At 47.2% G+C, this 26,347-nt stretch overlaps 1 protein-coding gene and 1 long non-coding RNA gene across 3 annotated transcripts in view; one reads left to right on the forward strand and one right to left on the reverse strand.

Annotated features, from left to right (window-relative positions):
* Positions 1-17: 17 nt before the first annotated feature.
* LOC119050398 (uncharacterized) lies at positions 18-14,626 on the reverse strand. The gene is made up of 3 exons (XR_005082739.2): positions 14,387-14,626; positions 5,350-6,148; positions 18-147 (listed from the first exon to the last, which is right to left on the reverse strand). It is a non-coding gene; the product is annotated as an uncharacterized LOC119050398 (long non-coding RNA).
* Positions 13,723-26,347, forward strand: part of MAPRE3 (microtubule associated protein RP/EB family member 3) — a 41,104-nt gene continuing 28,479 nt past the window's right edge. For both annotated transcript variants that reach the window (XM_037146705.2, XM_037146706.2), the window contains exon 1: positions 13,723-13,902. The gene's annotated coding sequence lies outside the window, so the exon portion shown is untranslated. The remainder of the gene's footprint in view (positions 13,903-26,347) is intronic.

Raw genomic sequence — 26,347 nt, forward strand, 5'->3', positions numbered from 1 at the left:
TGTTTCTTCAAGGAAGAGGGGGTTTGGCAGAGACCTCTTCTGCAGTAGCTGGGGTGGCGCTGAAGGTACTAAGAAGACTCAGCTTCGGTTTTTCATGCCCATGTTAGCAGGCGGCAGGTTCTGGAGAGTGGGGGTGCTGAGCAGGGTCTGCAGGTTTAAAAAAAAGTTGAGAGATGGGAGGCTCAGCAGCCCAGAAGCTCAGTCAGTCCTGTCACCTAATGGGAACAATGCCAAGGTTTGTGGTGCCACGTTTCCCAGGACAAGGGTACTGAGTTATCTGAAACGGACAGTTAGGGGGAAGCATGTCACCTGTTCTCACAGCTACTACTTTGGAAACCCTCTTCCCGCAGCGGGCCCTTTGGGTATTGGGACTATGGACTTGCAAAAATGATATGGCAAAAGACGTCCCAAGGCCAGTGCGTCGGATCTTCAGGCTGTTCTCTGACTCTCCAGAGCCTCACCTTTGGATTGGCCAACGGTACCTGCAAGCCCCACCCACCTACGTCAAGACTCCGCCCTTTTCAGGTCTCAGCCAGAAGTTGGGAGGAGTGAGCTGCTCAAACAATTTCACACTAAGGAGTGAGCGAAATTGTTGCTTCCAGTGCTGTAGACTCACTTGAACTTATTCCATTAGCCCCAAAAGACAAAACCCTAGTGAGGGGGTTTTAGGCAGTGCAGGGAAATGGTTGGGGCAGGGGGACTTCCCCAGCTCTCAGCAAAGCAGCGACCTTCCTGCAAGTAAGGCAGGATGAGGACAAAGAAACACCCGGAGTCCCGCTGTTAGGGCGAAGCACTGGGTTGTAACGAAACGAGCTGTGTGCACAGGCCCTGGTGGGGTTCCTGAGCCAGATGGAAGCACCCGTACCTGGCTTGCAGGATGCGGGGGCTCTGGGATGATACTGAGCCAAAGCATCTGTGTCACTGTTTCCCCCTAACGCGGAGGCGTGCTAGAATTTGATGAACTGCCAAAAATCCATTGTGTTCAGATGAAAAATGCCGTGAGCCCGCATTTGGTAGGCCACGTTGCACAGTCGCAGGTGACATAGAGAAAAAATAAAAGGTACCCAGGAACACACTTAATGCCTTTGTATGCAGTAGTAGAGAAAGAAAAGATCACAGACAGTAAAATACAGCTCTGTCAAAGTCTGAGAATCTGCATTTCGGGAAACCGGAACCAGCCAGCTGCTAGGCAACCATCGCCCTTCATTTCTTCACTCAGAATTATAGGTTGGTTTTTACACACAGGTCCAACCCAACACTAAGAAGTGCTTTGTAGCCAGGGTTGGAGGGATGGTCTCGAGACACCCCAGGAAGAAGGAGAAACATTGTGCCACACAGGGAGGGTAGGCATGTAGTCCTAGGTTAATAAAAGGCTCTTTGACAGTGTTGCTAATAACACAGTTGAAGAACTCCTAGTACTTTTCCAGTAAAACATTAAAAAAATCTAACATTTTGTTGACGTTTGACATGGTCTTAGGATGGAAGTCGGGTTCTTCACTTTCTTCCCCTTGTGTATTTGCAAACCACACATATAGAGCTGAAGGCAGCTTTCCCTGGTGTGCCCAGGACAGTTCTGGTTTAAGTCTATTGCCCTAGAACAGTTATTAATGGTGTCACCTTTCACTTTCAACCATGTCCTGGTTTGGATAACAGATGTTATGACCACCTTATATGCACCTATGTATTCATTAGACTGTTAACACACCTGCCCAGGAGTTACAATTTTCCATCACTGAGAGATGAGGGGCGGTGGGGAAAGTGGGTCTTTCTGGAATGGGTGGGGACAAGGGTTTCCTGGGACCAGCCCTGAGTCTCCACACGGCTCTCGGAGGCTTCGTGAGCTCTCGGGGCTGTGGGTGCCGTGGGGTGGTGCGCCTGGGAGCATGTTCCTGAGCTTTTCAGTTTAGCTTATAGACCTTACTGTTCAATGAAAAGTTGTGCCCTGGCTGGTGTAGCTCAGTGGATTGAGTGCAGGCTGCAAACCAGAGGGTCATCGGTTCATTTCCCAATCAGGGCACATGCCTGGGTTGCAGGCTGGGTTCCCAGTGGGGGCCACATGAGAGGCAACCACACACTGATGTTTCTCCACCTCTCTCTCTCCCTTTCCCTCTAACAAATAAATAAATGAAGTCTTTTTTTTTAAGTTGTAAGCCTACCAAGTTGTCATTTCTTGTTAAGGGAACTTTGATCCCACTTATAAACTTAATTAAACACTTTACATTTTAAACAATATTTAAAATTCTTTTTTTAGTATCTTTCCTGAATACTAAATAATTATTACCAATCTAATAAATTAAGCTTATAAATATAGTGAGCTTAGGGGTTTGTTGGATGTTTCACTGCTAAGCATACAAATTAGTAAGATTTCAACTTAAAGTCGTAAGTTTTAAGTTACACATTTAAAATTAGTCATGAGGCACTCACTCTAATAAGCCAAAAGTTTCTTTAACACATATATAAAATACCAAATATGTACAGATCCTCTCTCTTTTTTAATTTTTAAAATTGATTTTTAGGGAGAGAGAAAAGGGAGCAGAGAGAGAAAGAGAGAAAGAGAAACATCAGTTTGTCATTCCACATATTGAAGTATTCTTTGATTGAGTCTTGTATGTGCCCTGACCAGGGACCGAACCCACAACCTTTTGATGTAGAGGACAATGCTCCAATAACTGAGCCACTCAGCCAGGGCCACATTCTCTCTTACTACAAACATATTAACACTATGGTGTTGGTTATGTAAAATCTTTATTTCCTCGATTCTGTACTTTCTGCCAGGTCTTAGTCCTCACGGGCTTTAGCTCTGAGTGTTGTCCCCGTGGGGACTCCCCTCCTACAGGCTGCAGGGAAGAGCTGCTGTCTGGCTCCACTCACGTGGCTCAACCCTCCAAAGTCAGGACCCGGAGTCTCACTGTGCCACCGTCTGGGCCGTGCACAACAGCCGCATGGCTCTTAGTGCAAGATTTACATGCAAGTTCCAGCCGAATGGATTCTGCCTCCTTCAAAAGTCTTTGAACAAATTAAATCCTTTGCATTTAAGGTTTCCTTAAACTTTACCTTAATTCAGTCCTTGCATAGTTTTTTTTTTAATAGACTTTTTTAGAACCAATTTTGACTTTACAGAAAACTTGAAATGATAATTCTGAGAGTTCCCACACACTCTCTGCAGTCCCCAGCTCCCCCCATGATTGACACCTGACATCAGTGTGGCGCCTTCATTGCAGCCGATGAACCAGTATTGATACGCTTTCATGAACTAAAATTCACACTGTCTTCCAATGCCCTTAGCTTTTACCGAATGTCCTTTTTCTATTCCAGAACCCCATCCAGAACGCCTTGTCCAGTCAGCAGGTCTCCTCGGTTCCCTTTGGCTTTGACAGTTCTCAAACTTCCCTTGTTTTTGATGACCGTGATGTTTTGGGGGAGTATTAGGTATTTTGTAGAATGTTCCTCTCTTGGAACTTGACTGCAGTTTCTCTCAAAACAAACAAACAAATAAAATTAAGCTGGTTGGTGTCAATGAATTTTTAGGAGGAAGGCCACAGAAGCATTCTTTTCACCACATTACGTTTATGGTACATTTTGTATATCAACATGATTTGTCACCACTGAAGTTGACTTTGATCGCCTGGGTAAAGTCTGGGGTAGCATTATTCCCTTTCGTGAGCTACACGGTTCTCTTACTATAATATGCAATTTCCTTGAGCAGCTAAACACATATATCTACGTATCTCATATTATGTGTTGTACTAAATTTTGTGGATGTGTGCTAAATGACTCCCCCAGTTAGAAACTTTTTCAAATTCAGTATCAGCTGTAAAATCTTTCATTTTTTAATGAGAGAGCGAGAAGATACCAGTACCTTAGAATGCCACAGGGTTAAGAGATACTCACATAAGCGCAAGCTCTTAAGGTTATATCTAAAATGCTCTTTACACGTGGGTCAAAATTAGGCATTTTTGCACACACACTCTTTATTTCCACTCTGTAACACTGATCTCTTAATTAAATGTTTTTAGCTTTACACAAATACACTCAAGCTGTCGCGCCCGCTTTCCGGCTTGAATCACACAAATGTGTTGACTATTTCCCTTGAAATGCAAATTCTTCACATGTTTACTATTAACAGTAAACAATCATTCTGGAGACCCCGAGCTTCACTATTTTTGTGTCTACAGATGAGCAACATGTTCTGCGAATTACAGCTCTCTGAGCCCGTGTGGGGGGAAACAAATTCTATAAATCAAAGATTGCCTCACAATGAAAAACAGTCGCTTGCAGTTACGCATATTTAAATGTCAGCATCTATCCAGCGCCTCTTGCTTTATTAGATTCTTGGTTTTGAACTGGCCTCTGAGGTTCTGCAGTCCAGGCTTACCTTGCAGTCAGCTGTTCCCTTTCGGTCAGCTCCAAAGATGCCACGTTTCAAGACACTGGAGCAGGTCTTAGTGTACTAATCTTCTCCTGGGGTTGGCCTTCGAACCCTCTGCCACCGTGGGAGCCGGAGTGGAGGGGGGGGAGCACCATCTGTGAGGGAGGACTGTGGCTTGTTGAGCCCTCAGGGAAAGGAGATTTCAGTGGCAGGGTCCGGAGGCCCTGTCCCTGTCCCGGAGTGCTCCGACAGAACTGGTGTCCACAGAAGGAGAAATCTGCAGGAACCCTCCAGGGTGTCTGAGGACCAGGGGCCCCATGTGGGGGTTGCTGAGGTCTGGGAAGCACTCGATTTTCCAATGGCCAGGACTTCATGGTTGAATTTTCCCCGGTGCGGTCTGGTGGACAGTCAAGGCCGTAATCTTGTCTAAATTGTGAGGATTTGGGCTTATGCTTTGGGAGCACTTTACAGTTTTTACTTGATGTCCACAGAAATGGTCTTTTCTCCTGGGTATCCATCTGTACGAGAAGCTGTGAAGAGATTTTGCTTTGCTTTTGTAATTCTCACTTTTTCAGAGCGACCACACCTTCATCTGGCATCACGGTTACAGGAACGATTGGGCTGAGGTTGTAATCTCGGACACCTCTGCTATACTGTTTCCAATTTTTAAACAACTTTTAGTAGATTGGGATTCACGATGTCCAAACCATGTCTAGGAGCTCCCTTCTGAACCCTGGAGCTGAGATGACCCACTAAGTCAGAGCAGCCCAACGGCTCTCAGCCAGGGCGGGTTTCCTCTCCCACGAGATGCTTGGCTATGTCTGGACACAACTTCTGGTTGTCAAAACTAGGTCGGTGGGTGCTACAGAATGTGGTGGGCAGGGGCCAGGGATGTTGCTAAAACATCCTACAATGCAGAGGACAGCTTCCCCCCAACACACACTCAATAAAAATTATCCCATCAAAATGTCAATGCCTACCTTATGTGGCAAAGCTTTTTGAAGTAAAACCACCGGAGGGTGGGGCAGAACCGCAGCATCCCAGGCAGCAGAAGGGAGGCACGGAAGATGCCTGGAGAGTGGGACATTAGTAGGTCTCCCCACGTGTGCACTGGGGCCTCATCCAGCCATCCTCTGCCACCGTCATCGGGCTCCGTGTTGTGCCACATTCTGCCACAATTATCTTAAAATGTTGCCCCAAACCAAAAGACCACAGGTGCAGAATTTAAAGTTAAGTTTTGCCATTTACTGAGAATCTGCATGCGGGAAGGAAGAGAGCCTCAGGAGGTGGCAACTCGGTGACTGTCACATGTCTATTCCTTAAGGATGGAAAGGACAGGCTTTTTTATCCCTGTGGGTATAAATGAGGACCCTTTCCAGGAAATGGCTCGTGGCCAGTAGAGGAGGGGGCTTTTTAAAACCCAGGAAGGGGAAAGAAGAAAATCTCCAGACAGTCAGCTGGGGAAGGAGAGTGGACGTTATGGTTATAAGCAAAATTCAAAAAGTCTGCTTGAAAGAGTGACAAAATACACATCTGAAAAGAACCACAGTGTTTGTCCAGTAAAATACTAGAGGCGTATCTTTTTTCTCAATTCAAATGCTTTACGTTGAGTGTAACGGGTATACCGTGAAGTGCTTACGACACTTTCCCGTACTGCGTGTAAGGAGTTTGGACGTCTCTGCTCCGTCCTAACAACAAGCAAAGAACTGAACAGGCTGAAAAATCAACAATGGTTCTTGGATCCACAAGAGAGGGGAGGACGAAGGGCAGACCGTGGACCTGCAGAATGGACAGAGAGAAAGGCAATGAAGTTGGAGGGATCAGACTTCCTGATTTTAAAAAGCAACAATAATCAAAACAGTGCTGAGCAGTACTGGCGTGAGGATCGACATACGGAGCAACTGCAGAGAACTGAAAGTCATTTTTTAAAAATGTGTCCATGGTCAGCTCACTTTTGACCAAGACGCCAAGATGATTTATTTAATCGGTAAAATTAGTTTTTAACAAATGGTGTTTGAACAACTAGACATCTACATGCAAAAGAATAAAACTGGAACTTTACCTCACACACATATAAAAATTAACTCAAAACAGAAAACTGTACTTGAACAACAATTAAAATAAAAATAAACAAATAAAATAGAAAATTAACTCAAAACAGATCAAAGACTTACATGTGAGATCTAAAACTTTAAAACTCTTAGGAAAAAAACACAGGGGTAAATCTTTATAACCTCGGATTTGGCAATGAATTAATAGATATGATGGAAAAAAACATGAACAACAAAAGAAAAACTAGATCAGTTTGGCTTCATCAGAATTTAAAACATAGTGTCCTTTGTGCTTCAAAGGACACTATCAAGAAAGCAACATGACAACCCACAAAATGGGAGGAAATATTTGCAAATCATAGACCTGATAAGGGATTTGTATCTGGAATATATAAGCAACTCTTATGACTCAATAATAAAAGAGATAAATAACTCAATTTAAAATGGGCAAAAGATCTGAACAAGCATTTCTCCAAAGATTTACAAACAGCCAATAAGCCTTGAAAGAAGTTCAACATCATTCATCACTAGGAAGATGCAAATCAAAACCACAATGGGATTTCACTTCACAGCCACTAGGATGGTAATCATCAAAAAGAGAGATAAGAACTTGCATTCCCAAGGACATGGAAAATTGGAACCCTCATGCACTGCTGGTGGGAATGTAAAATGGTTCAGGCAACTGCAAGGCCTGGGGAACAGCTGGAAAGGCAGGTCTTGGGAAAGGGAAGCCCTGAGCAATGCCCTCCTTCGGAGAGCCCATGCCTTCAGTTCCCAGGCAGCCAGAGCAGCAGCTGGAAACTGAAAGTTCAGGAAGGTGTACACTCCCATGCCTGTCTCCAGACTGGCCTCCTCTCCTACCCTCTCTCTTCCTTGTTTGACCTTGCTTTGCTTCTCAAAGTTTTGGGTGGCTGAGATGGCCCCTGACCACTGTACTACCCAGAAAGGCCTCCAGATGGCGCTTTAAGATCGTCAATGGCTACTTCTTTGACCCTAAAACTTGCCCGTGAACCGGTTAAAGCCCAAGAAAAGCAGGTATGTTAGGTTACCATGTTCTCAATCCCAGCTCCCCACATCAGCTCAGGATCTGGTCAGCCTTGAGTGTGAATCGGAGGCCATAGCAGCCTTTCTTTCTTGTACCAAGAGAACCCCTGGGGAAGTTGTCCTTTGCGAGGCCTATCTCCAGGTTGTCACATTTAGCCAACAAGAATACAGGATACGCCCTGGCCAGTGTGGCTAAGTGGATGGAGTTCCGGCTTGTGAGGCAGGGGGTTGCTGGTTTGGTTCCTGTCCCACACATGCTTAGGTTGTGGGCCAGGTTCCCTGGTATGGGGCGCACAAGAGACGACCGCACACGGATGTTTCTTTCCCTCTCTTTCTCTCTCCCTTCCCCTCTAAAAACAAATTAAAAAATAAAACCTTTAAAAAATAAAGGATGCTCTGTTAAATAAGAATTTTAGATAATTCTAAAATTATCCCCAACACACCAAGATTTCAGGTCTGATTCCCAGTCAGAGCACATACAAGAATCAACAAATGAATGCATAAATAACAGGAATAACAAATAGATGTTTCTCTTTCTCTCCCCCTTCTCTCTCTCTCACCCCTCTCAATTTTAAAAAATAAAAATTATTTGTTAATTACTTCAATGTAAATTGAACTCAGCATCTTAATTGATTTGGAAACTGTATTTGGTGTTTACTTATATGTTTTCCACCTTCCATTTAATGTATGCTGATAGGATATCTGTCAGGCATGCGTTAGGTCGTACAAAGATGAGTCAAGTGCAGCTCCTGCGTTTAGACTAGTTTGGGGGAAAGACACATTGACAAATACAGTACAGAAAGTGAAGATAGCATGGGATAAGGGAAGAAGTTTGGCTTTAGGTTCAAACCCTTCTTCTGATGTTCACTAGCTGTGTGATCTTAGGCAAGTGAGTTAACCTCTCAGAGCCTCTGCTTCTAATTGTGAACATGGAAATGATGCCAGCCTCAGGAGGTGACCAGGGAGGTTATAGAAAATGGTGTGCATTTCATGCCTGGCTGTAGTGGGAGCTGAATGAATGCTAGTTTTCCCTTTATAAATAAGAAATATCATGGGAGAGAGACAATTAAAATTGCCACGGGAGCAATGAACTTCACCTGCTTTGGGAAGATGTATACACAGAATGTAACACTTCGCTTTAAGAATACTAGCCAGTACTGTTTACTGAACGCCCACAACATGCCAAGTGTTGTCCAAAGCACCTGATGAACATGATCCCATTTAATCATTATATTAATTCTCTGAGGTTTGTACTATTATTATTCTCACTTTACAGATGAAGAAACTGAGTTAAATTGCATGCCACAGGCCAAGTGAGTAACGGAGTTAGTATTTCATCTCAAGTCCATGCAGCACCCTAGCCCATACTCCTAACCACTGTCTGATGCTGCCTTTGCATGAGTTGGCCTTGACATTCGAGTTGGTCATCACTAGGAAGAGAGGCACTATTTGTGCCCACTGAGCAGCCGGAGCAGCTGGTGCTGATGCGAAGCCTGAGAGGGGTGAAAGAGAAGGGTCCTGGGACCCTGTGGCCACCATGAACTCATCCAAGTTAATCCAGGCCCCAACCACCCACCTCACCATCATGGTGGGTGTCTTCCACAAAAAGCAGGGTAGCTTCTCGCAATCCAAGCCACCGGCAGGAGGTGCTGTTCCTTCTGAACACAGTAGGTCATTAACATTCACAGGAGGTTTGTCTTAAGCCCTTTGCAAATTCCAAGTTTGCATATTTCTTCCTATATAGTGAAGCAGAGTACACCTGAGAAGGAAAATCAAGTGACCTCTTGACCCTAATGAGAGTTTCAGTTATTACTGAGAATTACCATTTATTGGGTATTCGCTGTGTACGAGACACTGCTGGGCGTTTTTCGTGTATTATCACATTTAACCATCGCAGCACATGAGAAAAGCCAAGGCCCAAGGTCACATAACCAGGAAGCATTGGACCCAATGGGTGGAGGGTTAGATTCACTCTCTAGATAAGGGCTCACTTTCGGCAAGTCGTGTGATGAAAATGCATTCCTCAGTAAAACTACACATTGCTTACACAAGTCCTCGTACACTTTAAAACCAAGCCAGGGTCTCCTGTGTGTAGGCATCAGTCCTCTTTGAGTGCCCTGTTCCACTTTCAGCTACTTTCAAATGAATAATGAACACTGTGGTTAACAGTTACCAGCATCACAGCTCTGCCCTGCCTCCAGCTCACACCTGGGCAGGACTGCCCTGCGGGTTCTGATCTAAAATCTACACCCTCACCGGCCAGAGTTAACCCACTTTCTTCTACTCCCTCCACCACCTGGCCTCCCCAATCACCCTGGGAAAAATACAGAAAGGTCAGATCGTTTTTAACTTGCTTGGCTGTTTTCAGGCCCACGTGAGGTGCTGAATAAGATACTCTTTGAGTGTGAGGACCTCTGGTGGGGAGAGATGTGAACAACATGTTAACGCCAGGTGGTGGGAACCATGATAAAGAAAGTATCTGGTGCCAAAGACAGCGTGTTAACTCTCTGGAGGAGGTCCATGGTGGTGTCACCGAGATGACTCTAAGGCTGGTTTTGGAGAATGAGTAGGAGTTTTCCCAATGCAGGAAAAGGAGAGACTCCAAGCAGGGTGAACCCGGTCAGGCAGGCTCAGCCGCAAAACAGAACTGCCTGCTCGGCCACTGCGAGGGCTTGCCCTGTGTGGCTGACATACATGTGGAGAGATAATAAGGTACTGGAAGACTGTTCTGTTACAGGGCATTGGTGAGAAGATACGGGTTAGGATCTCCCTCAAGTTTTTCTTGGATAGTGATGCCATTACAAGTAATAAGAAAGATAAGAAAAGCAGGCTTTGCGGGGAAGGGTAAGTGAGTTTATGCCTGCTGAGTTGGAGATTCCTGAGGGACACAGGGCCGGGCATGTCTAGAGGGCAGTTACGTATACCGGTCTGACAGTTGGAAGGACTGATTGGAATGGACTCACAGATCCAGAGACATGGTAGTAAAGGGGGCCACAGATAGAGTGTCAATGAAGGGAATAGAGAATAAACTGAGATGGGAACCCTGGGAACCATCATTGTTTAAGGGAAGATTTAGGGAGCAAGGGAAAATGAAAAAAAAAAAAAGAATGTCAAGAAGTCAGGAGGACCCGTGGCTCCCTGGGGAGTGGCCAATTCCAGGGCTGGGGCAGGGAGGGGACAAGATGAGCCTGAGACATCTTGTGCCAGGAAGCAAGGAAATGTTCAAAGCATGATAGGAGCAAATCCAAAGGACCCAGGAGCTTGAAGTTTCTTTCACTGGCCAAATCTGTGACAAATTGCGCATCAGAACAAGTAATCATTGGAAAGGATCATAACCAACTGGGCGGGGGTGAATCCATGTCAACACCAAAATAAAAGAAATAAACGGCCATTGGGTCCGAGCGCTAAACCAGGCCCTGGCAGCAGCGTGCCTGGCTGAGTCTGAGAACTGCCGTGGACTAGGGACTGCTGTGGTGCATGCTGCTTTTACTGTCTTTGAAATTATGATGTCTGCAGCCATTATCCTGTCTGTGCCACCAGAATATGCTAGGTGTGCACAGGGCAAGGGACATCTCTTTACTTCACAAGCCTTCAGATCAACAGGACTGGTACTCAAGGAGTTGGAGCCAAGGAGCTGGGCCTGAGGAGCCCTATCCACACTGGGACCTGAGTTAGATGGTGAGATCCTGGACTTCAAGTCGATGGTGTTATGGGACGAGACTTGGGGTGTCTTGAGGGAGGGGATGAGTGGGTGCGAACTGGCGTCACCAGAGTGTAGAGCCTGGCAGATCCTGTTTTCCAAACACGACTGCAACAGTATCTCCCATCCACATGCTCTTAGGTGGCACGGATATTCCTCTCGTTGAGAGATGAGGTCTGTGTTTCCTCCCCTTGATATTAGTCTTTTATGGGTTTTCTCAACCAATAGGAGAGGACCGAAGGGATATCTGAGGCTGTTATAAAAAGGGACGCCAAACCAACCAGCCAAGCTCTTCCTGAATTCCCGTCCCACAGAAACAGAGATAATAAGATGGTGGTTGTTTTAAACCACTAAGTTGGAGTGAACTATTCTGTAGCAATAGCTTAACCGGCACATGGCAAAATGTTGATGTGCGGAGAACTTAGGCGAAGTGTATGCAGGAATGGTCTCCTATCCCATGGGTGGTGACTGGTGGAGTTACCAGGATCACAGTCTCTCCTTGGGATTCCTCAGCACAGTCTACACCACCCACGTCTACACCTACAACCATGAGGCTGAGCTGGCACTTCAGAATGGACAAGCAAAGTAAACTGAGTCTGAAATTTCCCGTGTCTCTATCGCACCCAGATGCCCTGTAGGTACATTTAGGAACACCTTCAGTTCTCCAGCTCTGTGGCTAAGAAGAAGTGTGCCCTGGGTTTTCACTCTCCTAACCCCTGGATTTGTCCTGGGAAATATCCTGTGTAAGGAACCCTCCCCTTTCTGGGAGTTGCCTTGGGTGGGAGGAGAGGAACTTGAGTCAGTGTAGACTATGTCCCTCTCTTTTTTTTAACTCTATTTGTAATTAACTGTCATCTTCTCCCCTGAGGAAGTAAGCTCAGTCAGAGCCCACGGACACCAATATTCCTGGGGTGGAACCCCCGAGAGCTAGACAGGGAGGCATGGGGAAGAATGCTGGCCTATGAATTCTTAGTTCTGAGTCATTCCAAGAGAATGCAGCGTCTCCAGCATTTCAACAAGCCCAGCAGAATCCAGTGATGATCACCCAAAGGGCTCCATCCAAGCTGGGTTAGGAAGCAATAGAATGGTAAGGTATGAAGAGGCTACTCATTATAGAAGGTGGCAGGAATCGTGGAGGAGGTCAGTACCCAGTGAGGAAATTGACTTTAGTGGAAGCATTTGGGATATTGCAGAAGGGAGACTAGCTAGAGGTGAGGACTCCGGAAATCAGGAATGCCAGAGTCTCAATTAATAGATGACTAGAGTTTGGGCATTAAGATGGAGAGCTAAGGAAGTGAGAGAGTTACAATAGTAGCAGCAGTGCTTAAAGATTAAGTAAGTGTAATTACAAGGAACATGTTAATTGAGACTCGAGGGCAGTTAGGTCAGAGAAAGTAAGGAAGAATGAAAATCTTTCTTTTTCTTTTTACCTTTTGACCCCCTTCACCCATTTCTCTGGGGCCAAAGAAAGTGTTTGAAGAATCTTTGAAGAAAGATCTTTGTCTTCACTTGATTCAGTTACATAAACACTTATTGGAACTCCACTGTATGTTCCAGTCTGTGCCCCAGATGCTGACCACAGAAGTCCTGTCCACAAGGGGCACATAGTCTGACTGGGGATAGACTGTAAGCCAAAGACAATACTATAGAACTTGAGTACAGAGGTGACTTCTTTACATCTGTGGAAGTCGGAGCTGAAGGAGGGAGAGCCAGAAGTCATCCACACAAAGAACTGGAAAGGGGGTGAGCAGAGTGGCACACTGAGCAGGACACTGAAGGACAGTAACAGTGGGCATGGACAGGAAGAGGAGGGATCTAGAAGAGCTGGGGAGAGCAGTAAAAGCAGACTTGGACTTGGGAATTCGGGAACACCAATGAACCGATTAACCAGGGAGCTGGTTGCAAAGAGGTAGAATCTGAACCAGCTAGTGGGCAAGATGAAGAAACAAGAACTGTTTACAAATGCATTGGGAGAGAAACAATAAGGTTGTTTCTTAGCTTGATTTAGGAGTAAAGGTATAGACTTTCTGGTAGGAAATAAGAAACATTTAATACAAGCAGCGGAAAATTGAATTTGGGAATTAGCGTAACAGGCAGTGATTCAAAGCCATAAACCAAAAGTGGAGATAATACCTAGCCTTAGCTCTCGTGTTGTTGAAAGAAGAAATATTCTCCACTTTCTCCTTTGCAGTAGTTGTGAGACAGATAGGAATCCGTCATCTGGCTACTATGGAATCAGCTGTAAAGGGTTGTTTCTTCTGTGATTAGTTAGGCTGGGTGGAGGAATTGTTACCCTGTTGCTAAGGAAAAAGGAAGGGGCTGTTCCCGGTTGCTATGGTGACAAGGTAAGACCGTTCCCTCGGTACCGCGGTAAATTTCTGAAACTGGTTCTTCTCCTTGTTGCTATGGCAATCTAGAAGGACTGTTCTCGGCGCCCCCCACCTCCCGCCGCCGTTGCTACAAGGTGGAGGTAGGGGCTGTCCTTCCCTGGCCGCCTGGTTGCCTTGGAGACGGCGGGTGCCCAGGCCCCGCCCCTCTCGGACTGACAGCCGTGGCCGCATCGCGCCTGCGCAGTGCTCCCGTCCCCCGCAGTCACTGTGCGTTGAAGCCGGAGACCGCGGCGGCCTCTGCTAGGACCCTCGGCCCCGGAGCCGCCGGCTGGAGCCGCAGCCTCAGTAGGAGCGCCCCCGCCGCCTGTCCCCTACTCCGCCGCCTCCGTCGGAGCCGCCTCGCGCACTGTGAGTCCGGGTCTAGGCTACCGACGCCGTGGGGCTGAGTCAGCGGGAGGCCCGGGCCCGGGCTGGGGGAGGGGAACCGGGCTGCCCCCTCGCCTCTCCACCCGCGCCCCCGCCCCCCAACCTCGTCTCCCTCCCGCCCTCCTCCGTCCCTGCATCCCGCTCTCCCCGGCTTTCTGCGGCCGCCGCCGTCAGGCCTTCGCGAGCCACTCCCCCTCCCCTCCCTTCCCTCCAGACCCACCTCAGGGGTCCTTCTCCACGAGATGCGTCCCTACCGCACCTCGGCCCCGGACTCGTTTGTCCCTCCAACTGCCTCCCGTCCGCCCTTGCTCCTTCTCCTTACTCCTCGCGGGCCTGACATCTCCGGCCTCTCTGGTTTTCCCCGGTGCTATTCCAGAAAAAGTGACAAGGGAGAGAGCGAGGGGAGACTTGGGGGAGGGGGACAGTCGGCCTGCCCAAACCACGGGGCCTCAGGTTTCTTACTCACACGCTCCTGCCCTGTCTGGGGTGGGAAGCAGGTCCGGACAGTTCTCACTGGCTGCTGAGGGCTTGTGGAGCTTTCGGAATAGATTTTGCTGAGAAGGGTTCAGCCCCGCCGTGATCTGTTTAATGAACACCGGCTCGTCACGGTGGCCTGCTAGTGAGCTGAGTATTGCCTTGACGGGTGCCGTGGAGAGGGAGGGGAGGGAGGGGGAAAGATTGCGTGTGGGAGCTGAAGTTCCTGCGCTTCCGGTGTGTTGTTGTGAATAAGCATCTTGCAGTACTCTTTGAAATGCCTTTTTCCCCCTGTAGAATCACCCTGGTATATTGTGAGGTTTGGAGATAGGCCTGGTATCATCCGTAGCAAGTGCTTACAGTTTGTATGTTGAAGGGTTTGTGGCAGGACTTGAGCTCCAATGCCTGTGAATTCCATGGGGTAACCTATTGGGTAATAGTGAGTTTTAACATAACATGTGCAGATTGGAGAGGAACTGAGGTTTCTCGGAGGCCTGTACCCCTGGCCTCCTGCAGCTGTGGGTCTTTGTGGGGGTTGACACCTGATAGGGGTTCTAGCATATTTGGATGATTCCCTGGGTTATGTTTGCTCCCCATCCACCTGTGCATCTTGCATTCCCCGATCCTGGGTTATAGGAAGATCCCAAACTGTTTTTCCAGCAGAAATCGAGCTGAAGTTAGAGTTGTTGTCCACAGCCGGAAGCTGTCTCTTAATAAACGTGTCTCAACTCGAGGGCTCCTGACTAGTGTGCACCCCATTGCCAAGTTCCTTTGATTTTTTTTTACTTCCAGATTTCAGTGTACTGTTAGAAAATATGTGTAAATATCAAGTAGTTAAACTCTGCATGAGGCTTTGTGGTTTTTTACTCCAGGCTGCAAAAGAAGTAGGTGGTTTACTCCTAAAATTCATGCTGAAGGAACCTCTCACATGGAGTTTCTGGGATTGGGAACAGTGAGAAATAACGATTTTGCTCCTCGAGTTTGCTCACTCATGGCCTGTTGGCAGCCTCCTCAGAGCCACTCCCCACCCCCATGCCCATCAGATTAGTTTACAGTAGCAAAGACGGCTGTTGCCCTAGTTTTAAACATAGAGATGGAGTTCAGGAAAACTACAGCCCCCATGCAGCGGCGCAGTTTCTTCTATTTCGAATGCCAGTCTGGGGTTTGGCGGGATGCACCTGCCCGTGGGGCGATGGGAACTGTGGGGCCTGAGAGTTACATTCCTTCGGTGTGGTCCTCTCTGTGTCACATAGCTCACGGAAATACCCGGGCAGGGCAGGAGCAGACAGCTGTGCCGGAGAGCTGCTCCTCCTGGGTCAAGGGTATTTTGGGAATCAGCAATATTACTGGGGTGGAGGGTTGTGAGTTAAGAAGCAAGAAAAATGTGTCAAGGCCAGATAGATCAAGAGGGTGTGAGTAAAATGTTCCCTTTCCAATTTGCTGTGGGATAGTAAATTTTCAGAGCATCACATGGATTTTTATATGAGCTAATTTGCCTTTGAAATCCATACCAGTATTTTATGAGATAATGATGGAATGCCTTTTAAACTGCTACTATTGGGAAACAGGACTAATACCTGTCTGTTTCTTATACATTACCTATACAGTTGTTACTGAACATGATATTAAGATCGGGGAGAGGGACATTATTTGAACCAAGTTGGAACTAAATCTGTGTAATCTATGTTGTGGTTTTTTAGGATTATATTTCCTTGACTCTTAAGACACACCAGCAATTTGCCAACACCTTTTAGGTAAAATAATTGAACACTGTCAGATCAACGTATATGTTGTTGTTCTAAAGTGTATCCTAATTTCTGGGATGCGAAAACATCCAGTGAGTGGTAGGACTTGAAAGAGGGATTGGTGTGTCTCAGGACTGAAAAAGAATGATATTTGTATCATTCCTGGGTGTGTGATGATACCATTACTTACTTAGCATCCTGAGATGCACACATTGTGAGGACAGATTTCTGTAAGCCCTTCCACCAAGCCACGTATCTACGATGATTGGCTGGCATTAGGCGTGGCAGTTGGCTACTGAACAGTGGAAAGTTCCCATGTGGGGATCCAGCCCAGGGCCTTAATGGTACCCTCCTGAAGCCGAGCGAACTACCTGGGAGCAATGTCTCGTGAGTTATACTTGGATTAGCCAAGCAGCATCTTTCAACAAGCTGAACAGAATATTGAATTTTTATAAACCAGAATGCGCCTGTCCTGATCTGCTTACAGACACATTTGTAGAGATCTGAAGACACATATGCCACTCCCTTAGGATGTTAAAAGCGGAGGGGACTTCCAGTGGTGTAGTTCAGTGTCCTCATATCCAGATTTTGACACCAGGCACCGAAAGTTAAATGACTTGCCCAAGGTCACCCAGCTAATGGAGCAAGTATGTGAAAACACTGTAAACTGTGTAGACCATGCAAATAAACGTTGGTGGTTATTAGTGGCTGAGTCAGGGTTAGAACCCAGATTGCCAGACTAGAGCCATTCTGCAATACCACATTGCTTCATCCCTCATGTTTAATATTCCAGAAGGTTTTATTAAAAATAATTTAGCCATCTGTAATTAGCCCTGTAGAGAAGGACTTGTTTTATTGCCTGAGATGTTGCAAAGCCAGGCAAAATTCAATGTCGCATTATCTAATTAAATATTTATTCCTGCCACTTAAAAAAAATAATTTTGCCTAATGCTTTTCGAATTCAGGAAGGTGGTTCTTTTTTGAACTCGCATCATCCAACATAAAGCAAACGTGAAGGTGGGTGTTTGAAGTCTTCTTAAGTTCCTCTCTGTGAGGCCGCTGCATTCCAGAAAACAAGGCAGAGAGGAGAGGAAGCTGGATTTGCTTCCAGCTCCCAGAGTGTCAGCTTCTTTAGTTCCCGGAAGCCACAGGAACTTCTGAGCCCACTCCCGTCCTTCACTTCCTGGCCGCGTGGCCTTGGGCAAGTTGTGGACCTCTGAGTACTGATTTCCTCACCTGCAAGCCTGGAAATAACTGATTTACACGGTGGTTGTGAGGATTAAATGAAAGAAAGTGTATAGGGTACCTGCTTAATAAGAAGTAGCAATCATCATTTTGTATTACTAAAGTACAAAATAAAAAAATAATCCTTTCAAAAATTTATCATGACTTAAATCCATCTTGGACCCTCAATTCAGCAGCCCGCTCTCCCAGCAGCCCTCTCGGTGTGTTTGACATGCACAGAGAGATTTGTCCTGTGAAGATCTGGCACTTGCTGTGTTATTTCAACTGCCAAAATAAGAGTATATGAAATGCCCCTTTGTCTCCATGTATTCAGCTGACCTGGTTGTCTGAATGACTGGCAGAGCTGGAGCCGTGGACTAAAGGGCACACACTTGGTGTGTTTGTGTGCGTGGTGGGGGTAGGTGTCCTCCAGTTGGGGAGGCCAGTCTGGGGAGTGATCTGAACTTGAAATGGAAAAGCCCCGAGCTCTTGCTTGTGAGTAAAGCTCATGTGGCCCGCATTTACTTCCTCTCCTGTTAGAGGTGTAGCTTTAATCTGTGCCTTTGCTCAGATCAGCTTCTGCATCCAGGAGACCTGGAGGGCCAGGGGAAGGAGCCATCCATCTTCCGAGGGAAACCTACTCACTAGTGAGCAGAGGGAAAGGGAGGTCATTTCGGATGGCAGCGATTCCAGATGGGCTCAAGGCAGGCTACCAAGTAATTAATGAGCCAGGGCCATTCAGATGGGAGAACACAAATGAGTTTAAATTCCTGTAAATTTCATGAGGGAGGAAAATATCCAGGAATAGCATCCGAAGACTGGAAGAAAACAGGAAAAAGGAAAGACAGTAGTGTTTACGTCTGGGAAGTGAGGTTTGGTTGTGGAAGAGGGAAAAAGAGACTCAAAGGGGAACTTTCACTTTATGTCTGCTTTTTTAAAAGATTTTATTTATTTATTTTTAGAGAGAGGGGAGAGGAGGGAGAAAGAGGGGGAGAGAAACATCAGTGTGTGGTTACCTTTTACATGCCCCCCACTGGGGACGTGGCCTGCAACCCAGGCATGTGCCCTGACCAGGACTGGAACCAGCGACTGGAACCAGCGACTCTTTGGTTTGCAGGCTGGCACTCAGTCCACACCAACCAGCGCTACATCTGCTTTTATATGTGAATTTTTACAAGAATCATGCTTTTGACTTTAATGAAGACCAATAGAATTGGCAGTGGCTGTTTTTCAGGAAATACGTTTTTGTACAAAAGAAGCAGTTGCCTTTTCTTGGAGCCTGCAGTGCACAGGGCAGGTAGGGTCAGGCTGCTTTCTTCGAGCAGGCCAAGCCAGTTTGCATCACACCAGGCTCTCAGGGGCACAGCAGGACCCTCCAGCGTGGCTGCTCCCCAGCACGCTTCAGAAGCTTCAGAACGGACCTCCTACCTCCACACCTCTCCCTAATCTTCTCTTTCCTTCTTGAGAATAGTCTCCTCCTTCTCTTAACCAGTTAAAATAATCATTACTCTTCTGATAAGCTAATTTCATTTTCAACTATTGATGAAAATAGCATCAGATTATATGAGCCGATGGTCTTTATGAAAAGCCCACACCTCTTACTTAACATCAAGAGGGCTGAATTCACAGGAACCCCAGCTGGCGCGCTGGCCCACTGTTGTGGCGGCTGCATTTCAGATACAACTTGGCCGATAGAGTGCACCTTTCACAGGGAGATTTATTAAGTGCTTCTCTTAAGAATTACTGATAAACGGGGGGGGGGGGGGGTGCTGGGATAGGAGTAAAAGACAGAATACTGTAGTTGAAAAATAATTAAATTTTAAAAAAGAATTACTGATAAACTGTGACAACTTTATTAAATATTATTGGGCATTTAATCATCTTATATACTGGCTATTTGTGTCTCCTAGCCAGATGTCCTGTTTATTACAGAAAGCTGACACACCTGTCATTTGGACACGTGCTCACCTACCCGGGAATTAGGATGGGTTATGCTGAGTAACCAACATTCCTTCACTCCGTCTTCCCTTTGGCCAAGAGTACAAATTCACGCAACTGTTGGCTAAGGTTGGTGAGGCACCCTTTGGCCAAGATGGTCTTTTCTCGCTGTAGAGTTGACTGGCCAATACTGGCCTAAGCCCTGGATACTGTTCTAACAAGCATCTTGCCCTACCAACTTTGCTAGGCTTTTTAGCATAATATCAGTGTTTGGAGACATTTCATTTGCCTGAAGTAAATAAAGACTTGGCCTATCTGAAGTGTGTTGACTCCTTTTAAGATTATTTTTTTCTTGAAACTGATTTCTATATATAGGAGATACATAGCACTGTGTGGTATTTTAAAATAACCGAGCGAGAATCGTGGCTTCGAATCTGCTCAGTAATTTTGACAATATATGCGAAAAGCTTTGAAAATACACATATCCTTAGAACAGAAATTGTCATTCCAGGAATATTTAGAAAACCAGAGGTGTATATAAAAATACTTGTATAAGGATTTTTACTAATGCAACATTACTAATAATATCAAACACTTAAAACAACCAAAAGGGTCAACAATTAGGGATTGGTTAGCTTCACCTAAATAAAATATTGCACAAGCATTAAAAAGCCTCTAGAAGAATATTTATTGATATCAGAAACTTTTGATATAATCAATGAAAACAGTAGATCTGGAATGATACCATTTTATTTATTTATTTATTTATTTATTTATTTATTTATTTATTTATTCCTAGAGAAAGGGGAAGAGAGGGATAGAAACATTGATGTGTGAGAGACACATCTATCAGTTGCCTTTCACTTGCCCTTAATTGGGGGCCTGGTCTATAACTCAGGCATGTGCCCTGGCTGGGAATCAAACCGGCGACTCTTTGGTTTGCAGGCCAGTGTTCAGTCCACTCAGCCAGGGCTCACAGGTGTCTCTTTAGATAACTGTTTCACTTCCTTTTGGAGAGAGAGCATGCCCGAAGTACTGTTGTGTGGGCCTGTGACTTAAAAACAGCCTAGAAACTCCAGGTCCATCCATCCAAAGTCATCTGTCTTGACTCAAATGAGATTTTAAAAGATTTATGAACAGAAAGTGTCTTAAGCTAGCTTACTTCATCTCTTAACTTTTACTGTTTTAATTTATCAGGATTTACCAGGTTTTAGTAAACCCCTGAATACCACAGGGCTGTTTTGAGTGGGCTTTCCCCCCCCACCCCATTTCTTCAGATGCCCTGCATCCCCAGTCCCCCAGTGTCTCGGGCCTGACCTGAGTCGAGACTCTATGGTCTGGTGGCTGTGCACCTCTCTGAAGTCATTGGAAAGACTGTGCCCAGGCCTGCTCCAGCCTCCTCCCTCCCTTTGCCCCCAGGTGTGTTCTGACCAGCCATCAGCTCAGAGACCCCTTTTCTTCCAGGGACAGAGAAGGTCATGTGCCCGCCAGTGGCCACCTGATGGGCAGAAGCCCTCTGCGGCGACAGGCGGGGCACCTCCTTCTTTGCTGCAGCGGGTCCCTAGAGCTGCTGAGTGTGAAGGGAGGGCTGTCCTCTCGCCTCATCTCTCCCATCCACACACACGCTGTACACTGCCCCAGTGGCCCAGCCCAGTCCCGGTCCCTGCCTCCTGCGGGTGGTGGAGTGTGCCCAACTCTGCACACTGGGATCTGCGCCTTGGAGCTGAGGGCCATATGGCCTGTCATGCCGCTCAGTCTGCACCGAGACAGGCTTTCGCTAAGCAGGATCTGCCCCTTCTTGCCAGTGGTTCTGACAACGCAACACCGGTGCCCAGTGGGGCGGAGGCCTTCCCTGCCACCTGGGATTATTAGTGAGTAAGTCTTTAGGCTGCTGGAGACGCTCCTCCGCTCCGAGACAGCGACTGTCGGAGGAGCATTCGCCTCCTCCTGCGGGTGTTGTTGTCCTGGTCACCTTGTAATTTAAATGTGAAATCTTAGCTGCTCTGAGTCAGCAAGATCATAGTTGGACTAACATGCGTGTCTGTGAGAGGGGCAGGCCTCGGACCACTGGGTGAGATTAAATGTCCCTTCCCATAGGAGGAATGTTTCGCTGAGGGCTTATCTCCGGTGGTGTAGTGTGTGCTGTGTGGCCAGACTTTTCTGCAGCAGCAGACACTTGGCAGAGAGCCGCCGCCGCCCGCCCCCTTCCCTGCAGATTCTAGCCACTTATCGGGGACTCTGATTTAGTCTCTGATTTGTCCTGATTTTAGATGGGTACTGTTCACAGCAGAAAGCTCCCAGGGTTGGCATCCTATTAACACCTTTAAGTGACAGGACCGCTGCTAAGAATGGAGAGGTGTTATGCTGGCCCCAGAATAGCAAGGTGCAATGTTTTGAGGCTTGATAAGACTTGTATTCCCCAGAAAGTAGAGTTTCCAGGTTTATAGGTTATTCATAAAAATTTGCATATTGTCTTCACAAGGCCTCTTCTAAGTAGACCCTAAGTAAGTACTCTCCAAGTCCTTTCTGTTTTGTATTCCTAATCACAATGGGATGTAAAAGAAATGAAATTCAACCCCTGTCTACGAGGAGATGGCAGTCTGGTTTGGAAGATAAGGTGCATGGGTGGAATGATTCGTGTGTATGACATCAGATGTCATGAATATATCTGTGGCACTTACTGTACGAGACACAGTCTTTGCCCTTAGGACACTCAGCTGACACTGTGGTGCGTGAGCTAGACACAAAGTGATATGAGTCACTCGCACACAAGGGGATGGGAACTCCGGCAGCGATGGGAAGGGGTGCGGCGGTCACCCAGGAGAAAAAGTGGTCCTGAGCCTGTGAGCACCAGGAACGCTTCAGAGAGGGAGACACCCTGAAGCTGAGGGTACGGGGTGATGCGGGATCCCTGCCCGCCGGAGCACTGGCAAATGCGTGAGAGAGTTCAGGCCAAAGAAATGAAAAGAACAGTGTGTTGTGTGTTGTTGGTACTATACAGTCTAATTCAAAAAGGCTTCTGAGAGGAAAATAATCGTTGTGAACTGGGGTAATCGGAACAGACGTCGCAAAGGAAGCAGAACCTGAGTTTGCCCTGAAAATGAGTAGGCAGGACACCAGGGAGGGCTTTCTGCAGCACAGCCTCCCCCTCCCCCACCCCGAGGAAGGCGGGAGCGTGCTTGGGGTGAGGATGGTCAGGAGGTCGCACTTACCAAATTGAGGGTATGAGCTGGTTTTGAGTTTGGGACAACATTGGTGATGTTCACCAGAAGTTAGGAAGTTGAAGAGACAGTTCGAGATGAGTTTAGTCTTAGACATGGAGAAGTAGAGGTGGCAGTTGTGACGTCTGTCGCTGGATCACACGGAACCGGAAGCCGAGGGTGAGGCTGGGATGGAGCTGTAGGTGTGGGAGTCGGCAGCACAGGAGGGATGGCTTCCTTGAACAGTGCTCTCTGCAGAGGTTTTGGGTACAGAACACAAAGACCAGAGCTCCAAACAGTAAACTTTGAGAACTGTCCAGAATTAGGAAAAAAGTGAAGAGATGTGGGGACCTTAGTCGCAAGGGAAGAAAAGAAACTGAGGACTTCAGTCCTGCCAGTTTGACCAGCCCGAAGGGTTTATCCAGAAGGAAATCATGGTGACTGCTCTACCATCAGCCCAGTGCGCACACTGGGGGTAGGAGCCGGGCTGCACAGGGTTCAGGGGGACATTGGGTAGAGAGAAAACAGAGGCAATGGATGGTCACAAGACAACCACAAAAGGGAAGGGAGGAAAAATAGTAACTGGAGCAGTAGGATCAGTTTCTTATTTATTTACTTATGTATCTATGTATTTCTGTAGACAGAGCAGAAGGGAGGGGGAAAGGGAGGGAGAGAAACATCACTTGGTTGCCTCTCACACACTCCCCAACCTAGAGACCAAACCTGCAAACCAGACTTGTGCCCTGACCTGGAATCGAACTGATGACCTTTTGCTTTGCAGAATGACGCCCGAACAACTGAACCACAGCAGTCAGGGCAGGGTCAAATTTTTTATCATGTAAACAATTCTGTTCGTTATCAGGAAACATATAAGATTGTAAGAAACGTATTTTGTTTCTATATATTAATATTTTGTGCATAAAATGTGCTTCATCTGCCGACTTCTCTATGTCAACATAATTCACAGTTGTCACCCCAAGCCCCCATCCCTTCTGTGGTGTCCCGTCATGCTGATTCCGGGGTGTGCCTAACCCCCAGTCTGGTGCTGGGCAGTCGGCATCTCCAACATTTTGCGAGTGTGAATACCTCCAGTCTGCACATCACTGTACAAGTTGCTTTTCTTCAGGACACACCCCACAGTGTGGAATGACAGAGGCAGAGGGCACACTCAGCGTCGCCGTTGTTTTTTTACTGAGATTAAAAGACTGTAACATTTGTTGGTTCCAGGTGTACAACATGGTGCTTTGATATTTGTATATCCTGTGAGATGATCACCACCATAAACCCAGTTAACACCCATCACCACACTCAGTTACCCATTTCTTTTTCTCGTGATGAGGACTTTTAAGATGTGTGCTCTTGGCCACTTTCAAATGTATAACACAGTATTGCTAACTGTGGCCACCCTGCTGTACATCGCAACCCCAGGACTTAGTTATTTTATAACCGGAGTCTGTGCCTTGCGACCCTCATCACCTGCTTCGCCTCCCCCGCCACCTCTGGCAGCCACCGTCCTTTTCTCTGTAGCTATGAGTTAGTTTCACGCATAAGTGAGACCATGTGGCATTTGTGTTTCTCTGTCCGACTTATTTCACTTGGATAAAGCCCTTAAGGTCTATCGTGTTGTCATACTCGTCAAGATTTCCCTCTTTTTATGGAAGAATAATATGTGTGTGTGTGTATCTCACATTTTCTCTTATAAGATCACCAGGAACAGAATTATTTGTAAGTCAGGTGGGGGTGTTGAGTCACTTTTACAATGTAACTTTGTTATTATTTATGTATTTTTAGAGAGACAGGGAGGGAGGGAGAAAGAGAGAGAGAAACACTTCGATCAGGTATCGAACCAGCGACCTGCTGGTTCTCAGGCCAGTGCTGGATCCGCTGAGCCACACCGGCCAGGGCACATCTTTATCCTTTCACTCACTGATGAACACTTAGGTTGCTTCCATGTTGTTGTTGTTTTAAATAGGCTTATTATACATTGTTCTCCACTGTGATCCAACCAACTTAAAATTAGAATAGGAATTTGGTATTGACTTGGAATGATTTCTGATAATAAGGAAAAAAAGTTGAGGAAAGTAATCCTACTGCAAGAGAGAAAGGGAGCACAGAGGAATGACCTTGAGGACACCAGGGAGGAGGTAACTTTGCAGGGGAGGGGAGGGATCCCTTCCTCTGAGACCGGTCGGAGTGGGTGCAGCTCTTTCTACCCCTGACTTGCAGGGTGAAATCCAGGGGGGATGACTGCAGCTCCTGCTAAGAAAAGACCTTTTTCTACTTGCTGAAGCAGGGGGCGAGGGCTTGAAGGCCTGAATGAACCACTGTGAGAAATGAGCCTGGGCGTATGCGAGATGAATAAAAGTCTTGTTGCGCAGGCTAAGGGCTGGGTTGGACTCATGAATTCATAATGGGCTAAGTCTCTGAAGTCCTTTCGCCCGGAGACGCAGCAGTGAGTGACGGAGCATCAGGATGCTGGGGGTTGCTTGGCATGTTTGGGGCAAGGTTCCTGAGGAGGCAGAATCTAACATGGCAGTGAAGCGGCTGGCCCTGAGGTCAGAGGTGGCGGGAGCACTACAAATCTAAGACAGGCGCTGGCTGTCAGCGGAATGAGGGGGCAGAGTAATTACAGGCTGCAGTGAGAAGAGATGCTCAGTAAGGAGGTTATTGACAGAGAAAGATTCTAATTTAAAAACTTGGGAGCGGCTGTTCTTACTTTTAATTATTTACCTTTGTGTAATGTTTGGATATATTTTACATGGGCATGTATTACCAGTAACATTTTTTAAACTACTCATTAAAATCTCAGGAGTAAGGCTGTGCCTGCAGGGCGTGGCCGGGTTACTGGGAGCCTGATGAAGGAGAGGTGAAGGTGGAGGGGATCCGGAGTCTGGCTGGAGAAGGGGTCAGAAGCGGGAGGTGTCTCTACTTGTCAGCCAGTAGCTCCTGTGGTCGAAGCTCGTCACTAGGGAGCAGCGCATAACCACCAGCCTCGTCACCCCCACAAGGAAGGTTTAGAACCCGAGGAGGCAGACCTTCCTTGCTTGGTGATCGTGTCTTCAATGTGCCGTGTGAGGGTCCGGCTGTTTCGGGCCCTCCGACCAGCCACCCCACTGAGCCAGTCCTCTGCGGCCTCTGGGAGGGAAGGCTCTTCTTCCGGGCAGCAGGTGAAGCTCCTGCCCGAGCACAGCGCTGTGAGTGTGGGTCCTGCCCTGCAACTGCACGGCACGGCCGTTTCCTCTGGCCTGTTTCGAAACATGGCCTGAGGCCCGTGCCTCCTCTGACCCCTCTGTTTCTCACGTCCTCCTAGACCATCCACTTGGACCCTGACCCTGACCGACACCCTGGCTGTGGCCTGTTTCACTGTCAGGGTTCACGTTACCTTTGTGCTGCACAGGTCGAGCATTCATTTACATGGCTAACCGTGCACGGCAGTCACCGGGACAGAGAGCAGGGGACCGAGTGAGGCGGAAACATGCGGAAAGTCAGGGGCGGCATCAGCGTGGGGAGACAGAAAAGCAGGGGCCAGTACTCAGCACTCTTTCCAGGCCCTTCGGCTGAGTCTCAGCCTTGCCGAGGCATTTCGTAAGTGGCCGTTCACTAAAGCCCGGACTGAGCAGGAGCGTGGCTCCCTGCCAGGCCCACCAGGAAGGACCGAAAGGCTCGCAGCGCAGGCCTCAAGCCAGGTGGGGTGGGCGCTACGGTGATTGTTTGGCATGGGTTCCTCATAAACACAGCCTCCTGCCTTTGTTCTTTCTCTTCTCCTAGTCAGCTGGGTGAGAACAATTAGTCCCTGACCCATAATTAGTAAAATGAAGAGGAAAACTACATCTGTTAGGCTGCAGT

The sequence above is a fragment of the Artibeus jamaicensis genome, unplaced genomic scaffold, assembly GCF_021234435.1.
Source record: "Artibeus jamaicensis isolate MK-2021 breed Jamaican fruit bat unplaced genomic scaffold, CSHL_Jam_final contig_465, whole genome shotgun sequence".
Lineage (NCBI taxonomy): Eukaryota > Metazoa > Chordata > Mammalia > Chiroptera > Phyllostomidae > Artibeus > Artibeus jamaicensis.